Source organism: Carlito syrichta, unplaced genomic scaffold, assembly GCF_000164805.1.
Source record: "Carlito syrichta isolate Samal-C Ts95f unplaced genomic scaffold, Tarsius_syrichta-2.0.1 Scaffold304757, whole genome shotgun sequence".
NCBI classification, from domain to species: domain Eukaryota; kingdom Metazoa; phylum Chordata; class Mammalia; order Primates; family Tarsiidae; genus Carlito; species Carlito syrichta.
Genome location: NW_007248853.1, coordinates 408,600 through 428,971, shown reverse-complemented (window position 1 = coordinate 428,971; position 20,372 = coordinate 408,600). Strand labels below are relative to the sequence as shown.

Below are 20,372 nucleotides of genomic sequence, written 5' to 3'. Positions count from 1 at the left end.
GAGCGCCCACTGCACTCCAGTTGGGGCGACAGAGTGAGACTCCAACTCAAAAAAAAAAAAAAAAAAAAAAAAATGAGGCCTTGCTCTGTCGCCCAGGCTAAAGTGCAGTGACATGACCATAGTTCACTGCAGCTTCAAACTACTAGGCTCAAGCAATCCTCTGCCTCAGTCTCCTGAGTAGCTGGGACTACAGGTGTGCCACCACACCCAGTTAATTTTTATTTAATTTTATTTGTAGACATGGAGTTTTGCTATGTTGCCCAGGTTGATCCTGAACTCCTGGCGTCAAGCAGTTTTCCTGCCTAGACCTCCCAGAGCACTGAGATTACAGGCATAAGCTGTGCCCAGCTGACTGTGGAAATTTTGAGATAATATTTTTAGGTAGCCTGATACATGATAAGTGCTAAATAATTAGTAACTTATTTTGCATATGAAAGAATGCTTTCATTTTTAAAAGAAGAAAATAATAAAGTTATAATAAATAGGAGGTGATGTGCATTGTTTTCTCAGTGTCTTAATATATAGCAACGCTTTCAAGATAATATAAAACTTTAAGTTCTGCTTGTGGAGGGAAATTAACTTTACCATTTATTGAGATTATTTTTTAAATCAATCTTGAAGTCAGAATCTTGATGAAAAATTTTGCTCATATTCAAAATAGCTTCTGTGTGCTACCAAGGTGGTGGAGTTTTCAAAAATTTAGAAGCTGGGAAGCTTAGAAAATAACTGTATAATCTTCAAAAAAATTTTATACCTATGACTTCTGCTAAGGAAGAACTGAAATCAACTGAATTATTTATTTGTCAGACCATTTTATTCCTATAGAGCCCATGACCACTCATTCATTTCACGTATCTTCTCAACTTGTATGTAATTAAAGAAGTGATTCCTAAACTTTGCTACCCACTTGGGCAGCTTCCCCCCACCCCGCCCCCAGCACACTCAATAACAGCTTTATTTATTTGGGCCTTAAAATTTACAAAGTGCTTTTATTTATTTGAGTTGGCGTCTCACTCCGTCGGCCAGGCTGGAGTGCAGTGGCATGCTCACAGCCATCCCAGCGTCGACCTGCTGGGCTCTGGCAATCCTTCTGCCTCTGCCTTCCAAGTAGCTGGAACTACAGGAACACACTACCATGCCCAGCTAATTTTTGATTTATTGTAGAGACAAGGTCTCACCAAGCTGCCCAGGTTGGTCTCGAACTTGTGGGCTCAGGCAATCCACTCGCCTTGGCCTCCCAAAGTGCTGCAATTACAAGCTGAGCCACCGAGCCTAGCCTATTTTTTTTAAATTTTACTTTAAAGATGTGAGGGTACAATTCAGGGTTAGGTATACAAATGTTCGTTATGCCGGTACCCTTGTTGCATTTGGGCAGCTTTTAAAAATCTCTAGACCCAGGGATTATGTCAAATGTCTAAAGGTGGCAATCAGGCCTTAGAATTTTTTAAAGACTCAGTTGATTCCAGTGTTCAGCAAAGTTTGAGAATCAATGATTTATTAAGTGCTTACACTTAATAGGCAATTTTTAAAAAATCTGTGCCAACAGTGGGTAGTTCTCAGTCCTCCTGGGACCCACAAAAACAGTTACAGAATGGAAGGGCATTGAATTCAATGACAAATAGCACGAATGACTTTTTACAATGGGAAACATTGTGAAATACAACATGAACATTCAGAATATGTGAAATGTGTGCATTACAGAGAGCAATAACAAACTGCAAGATATAACTGTGTAATTTCATATCATACATTTTTTAACTTCTGGCTGGCATTGTTTTTTTAACAACCCATCTCAAACTGTGCTACGTATTTTATAAGTATCATCTTACTGACTCTACAAATAACTCCATAAGGCAGTTACTATTATTACTGTCATCCCGATAGATAGATGAGAGCCGTTAAGTCACTTCTCTAAAATCATACAATTGGTACATGGAAGACCCAGTAATTGAGCTGGGGTCTTCACCTCTTGAAGGCCCAAGTCTCTGATCAGTATTCTACAGTGCTCTCCTCACTTTGTTTCTTCTACTATGAGCAGGGAAACAGGTTGTAGAGAGTTATAGAGGCCCTGCTACTTAGCCTTCTCCAGTGAACATCGCTTTCACTCCTGAACACTTATTTGCTCCTGAGTCATCTGCTTCTTCCAAAGAACATTAAATTAACCCAGCAGGAGGGGAGGCAACTGCAGTGAAGCAGAAGCAGTCTGAAGGGTTGGTAGCATCAGCAAGGGATTATTGATCATCAGCTATCAGCTCAACCCTCTGCTAGGTGCTGTGGAAGAATTAAAGATTGTTGCCTCAGCAAGGTAATGTTTTCGGGGAAGAAATAAAATAACAAATGGAAATTAAAGGCAATATAAGTTAAGTGTACATGAAATCATATGTAATTAAATATAAAACTCAACTTTCCAGACTACCCCTCAAGACAGACTTATTTCCTCTGCTGGGATTCTATAATACTACATTTATAGACCAATACAGCATTTATTCGCTCCATAAATATGGCTTTTGTGCCTAATGTAGTCCAGGCACTGTGCCAGGTGATGGATTATCATTTGGCAAGTTTTTTACTTGTCTTTCTCCAGCTGTTTCCCTTGGTCCCTGCTATTTTGCTTACAATAAGATATTTAAGGGCAAAGGCCATACCTTAGTAATTTTCGTATTCCTAGCATTTAACTCATTGTGGTGATCTGGATAATAGTTTAGTTGTAGCCTCCGCAGAAATTATTCCTCAGAAGGCAAAATCCTTCTCAGAGAGGTAAACGTAGTGTCCTTGCCCAAGCTGCAGTCTATTTATACTGACATACTTTCCTCCTCCATAGGAGAACGATGGGCTAAGTACATTTCTGAAAATAATTGTTAAAAAGGAGTTAGGGATTTTTGGTGGGATTGACACATGAATTTATTTCTTCTTTCTCAGAAAGCCCCAGTAGAAAGGTAGTAAAGACAAAAATGTGAAAGATGTGAATTGACAAAGTCGAAGAGAAAGGGAGAGGAGAAAACACCTAGTGTGCAATGTCAACACGTCTGTAGATGAAAAGCAGGTGGGGGAATTGGCAGAGCTGGTCAGGCTGAATGAATACCAAGCAGCAGCATAGGAGACCACCAGAAGCAAGGAAATCGCACCGCACTACCCTAGATGGATGCAGGATTGGAGGCACCACTAGCTTGGAAGGCAGGGTGGAGCTGATGGGCTGACACCCAGATCCTCACCTAAACCCTGAGCAGCCAGGTGAATACTGCTTCTCCCACTCTACTAGAATAGGGAAAGTTTGTTTTCTATTAAGATTAACCCAGAGAAATTCCAGGTGGCATGATGGCAGGAGCTCTGGAGGGCAGGAGAGAGACGTTCAAAAAAGGGTGAGACCTTCTCAGGCTACTTCTAACCCTGCAGCCAGGAAGCCAGCTCTCTGTTCCTCCCACCACTTTCTAGGCCAGAGAGCCTGGGAGTTCTCACTGGAGGCACTGAACAGCCTTGTAGAAAAGATCTTCAGAGACTGATGTTGAGGAATTCTCCAACACAGAAGGCTTGTCCTTAACTGATCATTACCCATCAGATGGCAAGCCTCGTTCATGCACACACGGAAATGTTATAGGCTCAATATTTTGCTTATTTCTTTCAAGTGAAGTCCTCTGATAGAAGGCATATTTTAAATTTCATTCTGTGTCCATACTTACTTAAACAGTCTAAAGTGAAATACCAAATTTCTGTATTACAACACTGGGCAGAAATTCATATAATAGCAATTAAGTGACCAGCAAAATATATAATTTTGTTGTTATGACAACCCTTTCACCTAACATTGTGAACAAAATAACTAAAATGTATACAAAGAGGTAAAGTATTAAGTAAATTACACAGATACTTGGCAAAGAAAGGAGATTAAAACACAAGAACACACATAATTACTCACTATAGAAAATCTCACATAAGTATATAAAGAGCCATTTTTTGGTAATTTATTTTTTATACCTTCATACACATAATTTGTAGCAACAATTTAGAACTCTGATATTTCACTGTTTCTGTTATCTTGAAAACTATTTTTCTTTAAAATTCAATTATGTATTGATCATGCACCTACTGTATGCCAGGTGCTAGGTATAATAGATATTTTAATATATGATTTATTAACTATACATAATTATATTTAAATATTAGCTTATATTAAAATTAACTATAATTGTGGTATTTAAAATGTCTTCCAATGTAAAAGAGAAAACTTAGTGTGCATTTATAGAAGGTAGAGTGAAGTGAACAGATAAAATGGCATGCAAACAGAAATAATGAATAAATTAGAAGCCGATAGGTTTGCAACCAATTAATATTTACTAATAAATAAAATGAGCTTGGAATGATTTAAGAAACACTTTTGTAAGTAGCATTTGTTATTGTCATGAAAGATAAAATCTTAAAATATTTTAAAATTTATTTTAAGAGCCGGGCTCGGTGGCTCAGCCTGTAATCCCATGCCTTTGGGAGGCTGAGGTGAGTGAATTGCCTGAGTCCGCGGGTTCGAGACCCGCCTGGGCAGCGAGACCTCATCTCTACAATAAATCAAAAAATCAGCCGGGCGTGGTAGCGCCCGCCTGTAATTCCGGCTACTCGGAAGACTGAGGTGGAAGGATCGCCCGCCGGAGCCCAGCAGGTGAGGCTGCGGTGGCTGGGAGTGGCCACTGCACTCCAGTCTGGGCGACAGAGTGAGATTCCAACTCAAAAAAAAAAAAAAATTTATTTTAGGGTTGTAGAGTTTACTACACAAATTGCATAAAGATAAAGTTCGGGTTTTTAGACAACAAAATCTTTTTTTTTTTTTTTTTTTTTACGAAGCCAACTTTGCACTAAAGAGCTATCACTTACAATGTAGTGTCCTAAATCTCAGTTTTGCAGATGTTGAGAGCATATCTGCAAATTTAGCAAAATTTCAATTTGAAATAAATACCCTAAACCAAAGACAACTACTATCCTGAGCAAACACATTTTCATTCTTATCCTGGGGGTATTTTCTTGTCTCTTTTGTTTGGGAGTTCTTGAGAGGATCTGTCATTACTATTGATTCATATGTCAAGACTAAAATTACAATCATTTACTTTAGATATATATAGCAGCAAGGAATTTCACCTTTCAAATTGAGCTATAGTAAGATTTATTTTCTTATAGATTTAGCTATACCAGTGGTTTAACTTTATTCATTTAAACATAAGTATATGCAATTCATGCTTAACAAAATACAACAAGACTCTAAAACATGTCTCTTTTTCTCCATCTGAATGAAAAAAATGAGATAAAAGAAAATAACCCAATTACTTCTTTTTTTTTTTTTTTATTGTAGAAATGAGATCTCACCAAGTTGCCCAAGCGGGTCTCGAACCCGCGGGCTCAGGCAATCGACTCACGTCAGCCTCCCAAAGGTGCGGGATTACAGGCTGAGCCACCAAGCCCGGCCCCAATTACTTTCAATAAATATACTCCATAAATCACATTTGAAAAAATATATAGGTTGTCAATATATCCACTATTGTCTGTTCTAAATGGCAATAATTTTAAATTATATTTTACTGAAAAAGACTGATTTTTCCTAAGAACAGCTGAACTGGTGAGTGAGTTCCCTGCAGATCATCAAGAAGGAAAAGCTGTCTGTAGAAAACTTGAGCTTGTCTTAGTTTTTTATAAAACATACATACAATTTTCCTACTTGAATCATAAATACCATCAAGGTCAAATGTTTCTGATAAGTTATCAGGCCTTTGAATTGTCTATTTTCAAAATAGAAAAGGCAATTTGTTAGACTTTAATACTATCATTGGTATAATATGAATATATATAATAAAATATAATAATATAATATGAGATCAGTTAGCATGTTATTCAATATTATATAAAATAATGCATAGTGATTTTCAAGTTCTAAATTTAAGAATAAAACTAAATAAACCTCCTTATTACAAAAAAAGATATAATTGAAAGCAGGGACTTGAACAGATATATCCCAATGTTCATAACAGCATCATTCACAATACTGTAGCTAAAAGGTAGAAACAATCTAAACGTCCATTGACAGATGAATGAATGAACAGAAAGTGGTACATACACACGATGGAATATTAACCCTTGTCAAAAAACAAAATTACAACAAATTTAGTTTAAAGATCAAATTAACTTTTATTAGCAATTCTAGAATTGGACAATATCTCATCGTGTTCTGATGGCTAGAAGAGTTTGGTTTTTTAGGCAGAAAGGTGATGAAAAAAGCAGAAACGGAATAAAAAGAGGATTGGTGATTGAAAAGTTACTTTCCTTATCAACTCAGGTAGATCGGGCCTCTAATTGGTTTGAATCTCCTGAGTTTTGGAAAACTGGCCTGTTTCAAAATTTATTTTGATTACATCTCACCTAGCACAAGAGACACCATTCTGATTTGGTCTGGTCTATTGGAGCCTAGAGCAGGAGCTTAATTCAAAGCAATGCCTCTCATAAATTATATTTACTATCCTGAAGGTATTTTGCTAAGTGATATAAACCAGATACACAGGAAGGCAAACACTGTTTGATGCCACTTATATGAGATACCTAGAGTAATCAAATTTATAGAGACAGGCAGTAGAAGGTTGGTTTCCAGGAAGAGGGAACAGGTGAAATGAGGAGTTACTGTTTGATAGATTCAGTGTTTTTGTTTGGGAAGATGAAAAAGGTTCTGGATAACAGTGTTGGTTGCACAGCAGTATAGATGTACAGGAATTTTTCACCTTCTGAATATCTGAACACAATCTGTCTCATTGTGGCTAAATTTGTTTTTCAACATTGAATAGTGAAAAGATTAGATCAGTTATAAATCAATAGGAAGAAAATTTTTTAGGAAGTAATAACCATCATTTAAACAGAATTTTAGTAGGAAAAGCATATTTGTAAAGAAGTCTTAGAAAAAAGTAACTAACAAAAACAATAAACTAGAATGGCTAAGTGTCAGCATACATTTTCTAACCATTTTTAGATAAAGTTTTAAAAATAGAATGGATTCTAGTCTTCTAATCCCTATCACCAGAAAATTTCTGACCTACAGCATGCTTTAGTATCTTTCTTCACAAATAAAGACTACAGTATTTTAATAAAGGCAGAGTAAAATTACAAAGTGAGCTTTGTGGAACAATTATTCTACTCCTACAAAGATGATAAGCAGCATCCATGGCTTCGGGCATAATAAAAAAAACAAGGATTAGCCAGCCAGGTACAATGTACATTCAGGACAGTTGCAATATTACTTACATTCCCCTCCATCAAGGGAAGTATTACCTCTGTAAGTCCAACTTGTATGTTGGAAAAGTGAGGAATACAGTCATCGCTAACCATATTGTATTTGTCTCTGTGGATCACTAAACACTCTACCACAATGTAATTGACCACTATTTTATTTCATAAACCTCACAATGAATATAAAATAATAAAACACTAGTGACTTTCCCCAGACCATGAAACCTCTGGAGGGGACTCTCAAAATCTCTTAACCCTCTTTCTTTATTCCCTGATGGATCCTTTCTTACTATGTTAAGAAATCACAGATATTTGAACATTTTGACCTACAAAAGTGGCAATTTCATATGCTTCAAATTAATGCATATTAGTTAGATAGGAAAGATATGCTTGAAATCATTATAGCTGTTTGTACTAAAATGAATATCAAAAGACATAGGTTAAAACCTAATGAGAGAGAAAACAAATTAGCAGCAACCTGCTTTTATGATGCTGCCTTCCATGTTAATACGTCAATGTGTGCTATTTATAATATGTTTAAACATTGCTAACACATCATCAGTGCATGGAATCCCATGATTTTGCTATCACCTAATCTTCAGGATGCCCTTGTAGAGAAATTACATTTGGTTTTTACAAAAGTAAGTTAAAATAGTGAAGCAAAGTAATCTTCTCAAGGAAAGACTGTATGTTAAAAATTTCTGCAACATCCCAGCCAGGTACTGTGGCTCATGCCTGTAATCCAAGCACTTTGTGAGGCTGAGGTGGGAGGGTTACTTGAGCCCAGGAGTTCAAGACCAGCTTGGGCAAGATAATGAGACCTCATCTCTACAAAAAAAATTTAAAAATTAGTCAGGTTTGATGGCATGCTGCTGTAGTCCCAGCTGCTTGGGAGACTGAGGTGGAAGGATCACCTGAGCCCAGGAGGTTGAGGTGAATTGTGATTATGTGACTGCACTCCAGCCTGGGCAACAGAGTGAGACCCCAACTCAAAAAAAAAAAAAAATCTGCAACATCCAATCACTTCTCACTACTTCTGTTGCTACTTTCTGGTCCAGGTTACCACTGGAAGATTCCAACGTTGCAAATCAGAGAATTATACTGGGACAACAGTCTAAACTTAGCCTTTCCTAGGCAAATTGAGATATTTGGTCATACATCTACAAGGCTTTTCTTAATTTGAGAAATCCCAACCCCCAACACCATACATCTTCTTTCCCATCACTCTCCACTGGTCCCTTTTGCTCTGGCCTCATTGACCTCTTAGGCATTTGGAACACACCAAAAGTTGGAACACACTTCTCTGAACAATTGTATTTGCTGTTCCCTCTACCTGGGATGCTCTTCTGAAAATCTCCATGGTTTGTTCCATCATAGGTGTGTGCTCAAGTGTTGACAATATTTAACTGAATGGATTCACTTCCTTTATGTTTTGACTGTGTGTTTCAACCTTAAGGGATAATATTTTCTGCTTCTAAAATCTCCGTATATGTTTTTAAAACATAATTTCTATCTTTAATTCCTTGTACTTGATTATAATAAAATAGTAATTCTTGGTTCTTATTTTCTGTAACATGAAAAAAATTTTGTTTATGACTATTTAATTGATTACATATTTAAGAAATTCTATTCCCAGAGATATATTTCCTGCTTGCCACATATAAGATAGCAACTGCTCCCCATATACTCCATATCTCTATTACAATAGGTTAGGTTTCTCTTTAGCACTTATTATCAGACATAGTAAAATATTATGTATATGTTTATTTTCTGCCCATCCTCCCACAACCATCTACACAATATAAGTGCCATGAGATAAGGAACTTGATCTATTTTATTTACCACTGTATCCTAATGTTTGGTGGATAGTTCGTTCAATACTGCATTATTTTGTTAGGGCTTTTGTAACAAATCACCGCATATAGAGTGGCTTACAACAGCAGAAGCTTATTGCCCCACAGTTCTAGAGGACAGAAGTCCAAAACCAAGGTTTCAGCAGGGCCATGATTCCCCCAAAGGCTCTAGGGAAAAAAAAAAAAAAAAAAATCTTTCCTGGTCTCTTTCAGCTCTGGTTTTTTTTTTTTTTTTTTTTTAGTTGGAATCTCACTCTGTCGCCCAGACTGGAGTGCAGTGGCCGCTTCCAGCCATCGCAGCCTCAAGCTGCTGGGCTCCGGCGATCCTTCCACCTCAGCCTTCCGAGTAGCCGGAATTACAGGCATGGGCTACCACGCCCAGCTGATTTTTTGATTTATTGTAGAGATGAGGTCTCGCTGCCCAGGCGGGTCTCGAACCCGTGGGCTCAGGCAATGCACTCACCTCAGCCTCCCAAAGGCGCGGGATTACAGGCTGAGCCACCGAGCCCGGCTCAGCTCTGGTTTTTGCTGGCAATCCTTGACATTCTTTTGGCTTATGGCAGCACCACTCCACTCTGCTGCCATCTTCACATGGCTGTCTTCCCTCTGTGTGTCTCTGTCTAAATTTCTCTTTTCATATAAGGACATCAGTTGTTGGATTAGGGCCCACTTTAATCCAGTAATACCTCATCTTTACTCGATTACATCTACAAAGACCCAGTTTGCAAATAAGATCACATTCACAGTTAATGGGAGTAAGAATTGAACAAATTTGGGGGGCATAATTTAGCCTAGTACGGGTCAACAAAATAGTTGTTGAATGAATGAGAAGAAAACTTGTGAACCTAAATTAGAATTTTAGAACTTCCCAGTATCTGTTATTGTAATTTTACAGTTGCTTACTGGAGAACAAATTCTTTTGTGTATTTTGGGTTTATTAGATGGTCTTATCAGATTCCCTCCAACTTCTCTACCCTCCCAGCAATAAATAAAAATGCTTAATAAACTGCTTTTCATAAAGTTTTTATGATTTGCAAATGTGATATTTGGATATGTGATAACTTATTTTGGTTTTAAAATAGATATTTGGATTTATATAGTCCTACAATAAAATAAATATCTGAAAACTTAATATCTAAGATATTGAAAATTTGACTATCTCACTTGGCTAAGGCCATTATTAAAGTTATCTCATAATAAATTTTTTGGTTGATTCATATTTTCAGTTGGCAATAAATACATTTCTTGAGCAAAATTATGTCATGTTCCTTTAAAAAATTGTCCATGTCCTTCTAATGTTTATTTAATTTTAAAATGTATCATAAAACTCAAGTAGTAAAAAAGAAAAAAAGAAAAAAATGTCCCTTTGTATAATGGAGAGTTCTTAAATATGTAATCAGTTACATAGCCATAAACATGAAGTTCTTTTCATGTTACAGAAAATAAGAAACAAGGATAATTATCCTGCTGTAAGCAAGTAAAAAAATAATAGTGGAAAACAAAAATTTTTTAAATATACATAAGGAGATTTTAGAAGTGGACAGCATTGTCCCCTGAGGTTAAAACACACAGTCAAACATAATTAAAGGAAGTGAGATAATCCAGTTAAATATCAGCAACACTTGAGGAAATAAGTATTAGAGAGGGAGAATTGTTTGCTTAAAGTTATTTCTTTAAGAGACTTTCACTAGGTATAGTTACACTAATCTGGGAGATCATTATATAAATAAGATATAAATGTCATTTATTTTTAAATCTAACTCAATTGTTCTTCTTACTGAAAAAATATATATTTAACATAGTATTACTTGGAATTTTTCTTTGAGAAAGGGAGCTACTAAAAAATCAGTATTAAAAAATAATATCCCCTTTTTCTTGTGTGATAGCAACCAAATCTTTATTATTTAAAGTACTTCTAGATAATATTTGGGAGTCTAGAGTTAAAAGCCAAGAAATGTATGTGCCTTCCACACTTTGCTTTAATGCTATCTGTTGACATTTTTATTCTTGTATTTGGTTCAAGATCCCTCATTTGTGGGGTCAAGTACTTTATTTCAGATGTGAATAAGGTAGCTGAAAAACTCAGTGCTTAAAAATATCATGTTTTTATCTGAATGTTTGATTCTGGCTCTTGCATAAGTGAAAGTATGTTTTGAAAATGCTCTAAGATGCACTTTATATATATACACAGAATATATATGTATATGTAGTTATATAACATATTATATAGCATATAAGGTATAGAAATACTGCTAAGCATTAGATTTCATAAAAAAAAAAAGGGTGAATGAAAATTTTAGTCAGGTCTCTGTCTCTTGGTATGCTGAAATTTTTATCTCATTTCCATTAAAATAATCCAATCAAAGAGGCAGCTCCTAGTCTGGCAGTACTTACACAATAAAACATTTCAAAATGTCATCATTTTTATTTTTAAAAATCATCGTATTATTTTGATCATCTTTAGAATAATCCTGATAATATCTTAAGTCCTCTCAAATTTCTCATTGTCTTCATTTGTAATTCTAACCAACATCCTCTACAATATTGAAGAAATACTTAGGTATTAAGAAACTGGCCCGGTGTGGTGGGTGGCTCATGCCTGTAATCCCAGCACTTTGGGAGGCCAAAGCAAGAGAACTGCTTGAGGCCAGGAGTTTGAGACCAGCCTGGGCTACAAAATGAGACCTCATCTCTACAAAAAATGCAAAAATTATACACGCATGGTGGCACTTGCCTATAGTTCCAGCTACTCTGGAGGCTGAGGTGGAAGGATGCCCGAGTTCAGAAGGTTGAGGCTGTGTTGAGTTGTGATCCTGCCACTGCACTCCAGTCTGGCAGAGTGAGGCCCTGACTAAAAAAAATATATATATACCCCCCCCAACAAAGAAACAGCAAGAACAAAACAAAAAAACAAAAAGACTTGCTTTGAAAATCTGGTCTCTATCATTCACTATAGTAAACCACTATTTATTCTGCAAATATATGGCTTTTTATAAAGTTGTACCAAACTATTCTGTTACATACTACACAGTTAGTTAAATTTCTTTTATAATATTTTTGCTTTAGGTTGTTTCAAAACTTTTAATTATTATAAAATTATTTTTTTTCAAATGGCTATTCTTTGATGGACTGTTTTATTTGATGTAAGTTATTTTAAGGCTACAAATTCTAATTCTTTCCCAACTAAAAATTTTAAAATTATCTAATTAATTATACTGCATTAAATTTAAAAACAAAATATTAAATTTGGAAATGAGAAGTTCTGCAACTGATATGCAACTTTTAAAAACACAATTACAAAAGTACATCAGCATGTAAAGATTTCAAAAAAGTTATGTTTTAAGCAAGTATTATGAAAGGATACTAAAAGAGAAATAAAAAAGAAGGAAAAAGTTATTGAAGGAAGTATGTCTAATAAGTTAGCACTCGAAAATGGACTATAACCTTAATGTAAGACAGTTAGTTAAAAATTTACCCATAAACACAAGCTTAGAGACTCCATTTAGGTTATTTTCTTCCCATTTTTTTCCTTTTCTGAAAATGGAATATAACTATGTCTTTGTATTTTTTTCAAGAGTTCATACTCAATGAAAGTCTTAAAAAACTAAATATGTTTGATCCCCAAATAAACAAAGAAAAACGTTTCTGAAGTTTTTATTTCTGAAATGAAAATTAACATATGGTTCATTTTATTTTTCATTTTATATATTGAAACTACAAATCCTATCATTTACATCAAACTCCCATTTGAGTCATTCAAAATATAAAGGAAATGGAAAAGAATTAGAATTCTAAATCTCTTCCAAGTTGCAGAAACAGCCCTCTTGTTAATCAACCTGACCTCTCTCAAAAGCCAATGGTTGTTTCTTGAGTTACGATTGCTATCATACCTGTGAAATAATTAACATTATTACAATCATGTCAAACTCTCAGAGACATTAAATAACTTGCCTAAAGTCAGAAATGAGTCAGAGACACAGCTCAGGCTCCATCCAGACACTCTGCTTCCCAGGATCCACTAACTGAATCTAGAATTTGCAATTGTTTTCTCCATTATTTGATTAGAAATAAGGACAATGTTGATTCTGGCTTTAACCCAGAACAAACATGTGGAAATTGGTTTAACTGGAAGGAAAACTAAAAGAGAGACAGAGATTCAAGGACAAATCTCAACACTTTGATATTTTCTTTTCTTTCCTATTTGTATGACTTTTCATAAAAGATTCAATGATATATCTTTATAAAGATATCTCTTTTTAAAACTTCTTATTATTGTGTTTATCCAGAGAATTTTTGTACTTTAACTTCAGTAATGCTAAGTTGAAGATTAAGTAAAACCAAAGGTCAGCTGAAGTTTTGCTTTATAAGTACTAAGGATAATAAAATTTTACCTGTGAAGATATGAATCAAATTGACATTTCACCCAAAATATGGAGAGAGTCAAATTTTTCTTAGTTATAAAAAAATGATGCAGGTTAATAATTTCCAAGATAGAATGGTCAGTTTATTTGATCTTTAAGAAAAGCGAAAGTATTCCCTGAGGTGCGAGATTGTGGAATTTATCTGCTGGCATCAATTATACTCTGAACAAGTTGTTCCTTTTGTTTTAAAATTCTCTAGAAGATTGTCTAATGTGTAATAGTCAACTTCTTAGCTCCATTCATCATATTGCCTAAGTTTCAGACTGGAAATCCAGGCTCACCGTTTCTCTTTCTATTCTGATGTAACCTAAGCAGTTGTTTACTATTTGTTCTGTGGTCTCCATTTATTAGCTCAGATTTCAGTAAAATACCAAGGTTGTGTTTTCTTTCTGTTCTTTGTTCTTTGTTGTTTTCTGTTCTAGTCTCAAGCATTGTCGGTATTTGGTCTTCTTATTAAACATTTTCCTGCCATTCACTAAGAAATTTTGAAGCTTATTAAGGAAAAGGTAATCCCGATGATTTACTGGAAAGAAAAAAAGACAGGCTGAAGGGATTTACACACACAGAAGTAGACATTAGCCATTTATAATTTTAATTATAATTCAAGCTGCTAACATTAAATTTCAAAAGCAATACTATGGGATTATTTTCTAATTTGAGGATTACCTCTGTGCTAAGATGAACTATTTTGATATACAAATCTGTTTTTCCTCTGTGTATCCCTTTTGCTTTCTCCCCATTCAAGGTAGTAATAAGCCCTATGTTTCATACCTCAGAGGAAGGACAATAATAATACCAGTAGCATACACATGTGGCATACTTATTATGTGCCAGACACGGTCATTATAGTTACTCAGCCACAATAGTCCTATGAGTAGCTGTTAACTATCTCCATTTCACAGATGAAGAAACTAAGGCACAGAAGTTTTAAGTGACTTGCACAAGGTCACACAGCTAACAAGACGTGGAGCTAGGCTCAAAGGCAGTCAGACTCAGAAATCTGTGCTCTTTACTGTGCTGTCTATCAGGTACTTGGCCAGGATCATTGCCTCAGGAGAAACCTGGAAAGAGCTAATCAGACAATAAGGATGGAATCTAGGGTCAATAGTCCGTGGAGGAATACCAAAAGCCGAACTTTCTGAGAGTAAGAGTGTTCTTTTAGTCCATAGATGCATTGCCAAAACATGGCGGAGAACTGTCATCAAGAAAGGTTAAAGCTATAACCTTGCACGACTGGACCAAAGCTATGAAATAACAATGAGACCTGAGATGACTGGATGAAAGATGTACAAGAAATGAGTGATTTGCCGGGCTCGGTGGCTCAGCCTGTAATCCCGCGCCTTGGGAGGCTGAGGTGAGTGGATTGCCTGAGTCCGCGGGGTTCGAGACCCGCCTGGGCAGCGAGACCTCATCTCTACAATAAATCAAAAAATCAGCCGGGCATGGTAGTGCATGCCTGTAATTCCAGCTACTCGGAAGGCTGAGGCGGAAGGATCGCCGGAGCCCAGCAGGTCGAGGCTGCGGTGGCCAGGAGACGCCACTGCACTCCAGGCTTGGCCACGGAGTGAGACTCCAACTCAAAAAAAAAAAAAAGAAGAAATGAGTGATTTAACAGGAGCAGGTTAGACCTCATGTTTGAGGAAATGAACCAGAAACAGAAGAGTCAGGATGCATACTTTAAGGCACAAGTTTGTTTTAAAATTCATCTTAGAGCTGTGGGATACATGTGAGGATTTGCTATGTAAGTAAATTGTGTGAAGGCGAGGTTTGGGCTTTTGGTGAGCCCTTTTTCCCCCAGTAGTGGACCCAGTACCCAATAGGTGGTTGTGTGTCCCTTATTCTTCCTCTCTCTCTCCCTCCTTTAGCAGTACCCAGTATTCATTGTTCCTGCCTTTGTGCCTGTGTGTCCCATGTTTAGTGCCCACGTAGGAGTGAGAACATGCAGTAATCAGTTTTTTATTTCTGTGATAGGTTACGTAGAATGATGGTCTCTAGCTGTATCCATGTTGCTGCAAAGGATGTCATTTGGTTCTTTATGGCTGTGTGGTATTCCATCATGTATATGTCCAGTTCACTTTTAATGGGCATCTGGGGTGGTTACATGTTTTTGCTATTGTGAATAGTGCTGCCAATAAACATGCAGGTGTTTTTTTGGTAGGGTGATTTATGCTCTTCTTGGTATAGTCCCAGGAACAGGATTGCTGAGTCAAATGGTAGCTCAATTTTTAATTCTTTAAGAAATTGCTACACTGCTTCCCACAGAGGTTGAACTTGCTTACATTCTTATCAATGGTGTAGAAGTGTTTCCTTTTCTCTGCAGCCTCACCAACACTTGTTTTTTGATTATTTAATGATATGTGAGGTGGTATCTCATTGTAGTTTTGATTTGCATTTCTCTGATGATTAGTGAAGCTGAGCATTTTTTCATGTTTATTGGCTGCTTGCATGTCTTCCTTTGAGAATTGTCTCTTCATGTCCTTTGCCCGCTTTCTAATGGGGTTATTAGTTGTTTTCTTTCCTATCAATTCATTTGGGTTCGTTATAGATCCTGGATGTTAGGCCTTTGTTGAATAGTTTTATATATTGTAAATATTTTTTTTCCATTCTGTGTGTTGTCTCTTTACTCTCTTGATGGTTTCTTTGCTGTACAAAATATTTTTAGCTTGATAATTTCCCATCTGTCAATTTTAGATTTTTCTACATTTCCTTTTTTTATTTTTATTTTTTGAGTTGGAGTCACACTTCGTCGCTCAGGCTGGAGGACAGTGGTACATTCATGGCCACCCCAGCGTTGACTCGCTGGCCTTCAGTGACCCTTCCGCCTCAGTCTTCCGAGTAGCCAGAACTACAGGTGCGGGCTACCATGCCCAGTTAATTTTTTATTTATTGTAGAGACAAGGTCTCACCAATTTGCCTGGGCTGGTCTCAAACCCGTGGGTTCAGGCAATCCACTAGCCTCGACCTCCCAAAATGCTGGGATTACAGACTGAGCCACTGAGACTGGCCTCTACATTTACTTTTGAGGACTTGGTCATGAATTCATTAAGGCATAGTTTTTTAGAGGGGCTTCACTAAACAGAATTGTGAGGTCATTAAGGCTCACATCTCAGATTAGTTTGTCTAAAACTAGATTACATGCATTTATCCTAAGAGTGATTTAGCCGGGCTCAGTGGCTCAACCTGTAATCCCTCGCTTTGGGAGGCTGAGGTGAGTAGATTGCCTGAGCCCGCGGGTTCGAGACCCACCTGGGCAACTTGGCGAGACTTCATCTCTACAGTAAATCAAAAATCAGCTGGGCATTGTAGCGCATGCCTATAATTCCAGCTACTAGGAAGGCTGAGGTGGAAGGATCGCTGGAGTCCAGCAGGTTGGGGCTGCGGTGGCCGGGAGCGGCCACTGCACTCCAGTCTGGGCGACGGAGTGAGACTCCAACTCAAAAAAAAAAAAGTGATTTAGTCCCTGGGGAACAGAGTGACACTTCACAGTTTCTCAAGGAATATACTGTACAAAACAGAAATGGTAACATTTATTTAGAAAAAGAGAATTCTTTGTTACACAACCAGGTAATTTGCTTATGGTGGGCAAAATCACCCTGGAGAAAAATCAAGCAAGAGTTATGGTGAACAAAGAACATGAACAAAAGGCATTGGATAGTCTTAGAGGTCCCCCCCAATCCCACCCAAGTAAAGTAGTCAGTTATACTTTTCTTCCCTGACCTGAGCATAATTCCACTGGACAACAAGTACAGTCTCACTAAGATTAGGACACTCTGGCCCTTGGACAGATCAAATGAGCATTGACAAATTTTTTTCTTTTCCTTATAGAAGATCTTATTCAGGAAACTCTTCAACAAATCCATCAGTTACAGCACAATTGTCATCTAAACCCTCTCAACCCTGTATTATGTCTGCTGGATTGGATACTTGCCCATTATATGAGGATACTTGACCCAGTCCCAGTGGGAAGGTTTAATTCCAGGTCTCCCCACCTCCAGTCCACTCAAGCCTGAAGGAACAAACATGTCTATTCAAGGCCTCATTGTGAATTAGACTCAGATAACTGATCTTATATCATTTAATGTCTTCTACCAGCATAGATTTCTGCTGGTTATATTTTCTAACCTTGATTCCCAATTCAGGAGGAGGCACCCTTCATAGGACTTATAAAACCCTGTCCTCTGAATGCAATGATAACATTTTAAACTTAAAATTATGTCTTTTATCAAAATATTTTAGAATGGAGCATATTGTTAGCATAAAGGAAAGAAGTCATTATGAACCATCTTCATTCCAGACAACTAGCAGTGCTTCCTCAGATGGCAATAACAAAACTCCTTCCTAAAATGTTGGTTTGGATACCATCGAGGCAGAGTTCTGAAAAAATAGAAAAAGAATTCTCATATAGCATAGGTCTGAGAAATTATTGTAGAAAAGTATTTTTAAATTAAAAAGACTAAATCAATTTTTCTAGTAAATCTCCCTTACTATTCCTATTGTCTAGGTAACTAATGGAAATTTTCATTTAATAGATGCTAAATAAATAGTTCCTGAATTAATTAATACATGTCATGTCACTATGAATGATATAGTCAAGTGAGTAAAAGCACTTTACTGAAGACTGAAATCTGCATTGAAAGAATCCTTGAAAGTTTCTGTCAGTATTCGTTATATCCCTTGAGCAAGTCATTTCACCTTTCTGAACCCTCAATTTTCTTATCTATAAAGTGAAGATATTGGTCCAAATGATTCCTAAGGCCCATTCCTACACTTCAATTCTTCTTTTTTGCTTATTTATTATTATCTACAGGAACCCTCCCTAGAACACAATAAAAGAGGATTAAAGTTTTATATCAGAGTCAGGAGAATTCATAGATAACTAGGCAACACTGATAAATATATGTAATGAGTGGATCATCTAGGTTGGAGCTGAGAATTGGATGCAGAGTTCTATGAAGCTGATTTTTGAGATGGGGAAGGGAGAAGAAGTTTAGACAGAAAGAATAGTTTGTGCCAAGTCTGTGTGGCAGAAGTATGCTGGAATGTCCAAGGAATACTGTGATATGATGTGACCTGCGCTTAAAAGAAAGACATATTTTGAGGGCACAAGGGTGGAAGAACAGTTAGGAGACTGGAGGAAGACTCTAGGCAAGAAATGATGGTGACTTAGAATGGGGTGGTAATAAAAGAGGTGAAGAGACTCCAACTCAAAAAAATAAAATAAAATAAAAGAGGTGAAGAAGAATTACTAGATTCTGGATATAAATTGAAAGTAGAAGAGTGATTTACCACCAATTTTAATGTGAGTTGTAAGAGAAAGGAAGGAGTCAAAGTTGATCTTCAAGTTTTTGGTTTGAGCAACTAGAAGGATAGACATGTCACTAAGCTGAGGTGGGGAAGAATGAACGAATAAGCGATTTGGAGCACAGGAGGAGGGATCATGAACTCTGTTTGGATATAGTAAGTTTGAGGTGGCTTTTTTTTTAAATTGGAGTCTCACTCTGTTGCCCAGGTTGGAGGGCAGTGGCACGCTCATGGCCACCCCAGCGTCAATCAGCTGGGCTCAGGCAATCCTTCTGTCTCAGCCTTCCAAGTAGCCAAAACTACAGGCACGCGCTACCACATCCAGCTAATTTTTTATTTATTATAAAGACAAGGTCTCGCCAAGTTGCCCGGGTTAGTCTCGAACCCGCGGGCTCAGGCAATCCACTCGCCTTGGCCTCCCAAAGTGCTAGGATTACAGGCTGAGCCACCGAGCCCAGCCTGAGGTGACTATTAAACATGCAAGGGGAAAAGTAAAGAAGGCAGTTGGATTTAGAAGTCTATAGTTCAGAGGAAGCATGTATTTTGATGTCATCACTATAAAGAATAGTATTAAACTTATAAGATGAGGTGAGGATACCAAGGAAGCGAGTGTAAATTCAGAAGAGAAGTGGTACAAGGATAGAGCCCTGGAGAACTTCCGTGTGAAGAGACTGGGGAGAGGAGAAGCAAAGAGAAGAGGGATGTAGAAAGGAGTGGTCAAGAGGTAGAAGGGAAACCAGGAGAGTGGCATCCTGAAAACCAGATGAGAAGATATCTCAAGGAAGAGGAAGTAATCCATGTGTCTAGGAGATAAGTAGAGTAACAGGAGGATTGAGAACGAATCCTTGAGTTAAGCAATATGGTGGTCTTTGGAGATTAAGTCTAGGACAGTTTCAGTGGTACAGTGATGTGAAAGCCTGAACAGAGTGAGCTTAAGAGTAAATGAGGGGAGAAATTGAGGATAGCTAAAAAGAGGAATCAAGCAGTAGGAAAAGGGTAGTATTGCTACAAGAGAGAAGTGGGATAAAGAGAGATTTTATTTCCTTGTTTGTTTTTTAAGAGACCTACTTGCACTTCAGTCAGGATGGCCATCATCAATAATCCAAAAAACAACAGATGCTGGAGAGAATACAGTGAAAAGGGAACACTGCCACATTGTTAATGGGAGTGTAAACTAGTACAGCCTCCATGGAAAACAGTGTGGCGATTCCTAAAAGATCTAAAAATCGACCTTCCATATGACCCCACAATCCCCCTACTGGGAATATACCCGGAAGAACTCAAATCACTCTATAAAAAAGATACCTGCACACACATGTTTACTGCAGCATTGTTTACAGTAGCAAGAACATGGAACCAACTGTGCTGCCCATAAAAAGAGGACTGGATAAAAAATGTGTTACAGATACATGATGGTCTATTATGTGCCATAAAAAGGGACAAAATTATGAACTTGGATGGACTTAGAGTCTATAATACTGAGTGATGTATCATAGAAACAAAGAACTGAGTATCACATGTCCTCACTCATAAGCGGACCTTGAACAAT

At 37.1% G+C, this 20,372-nt stretch overlaps 1 protein-coding gene across 3 annotated transcripts in view; it reads right to left on the bottom strand.

Moving 5' to 3' along the window:
• FGL1 (fibrinogen like 1) overlaps positions 1-13,144 on the bottom strand; it is a 31,914-nt gene extending 18,770 nt beyond the window's left edge. Inside the window, exons 1-2 of one of the 3 annotated variants that reach the window (XM_008060882.1) lie at positions 13,053-13,144; positions 9,947-10,076 (exon numbers count right to left, since the gene is read on the bottom strand). The gene's annotated coding sequence lies outside the window, so the exon portion shown is untranslated. The remainder of the gene's footprint in view (positions 1-9,946; positions 10,077-13,052) is intronic. The other 2 variants (XM_008060881.1, XM_008060883.1) reach the window with 2 other exon arrangements.
• Positions 13,145-20,372: the final 7,228 nt, after the last annotated feature.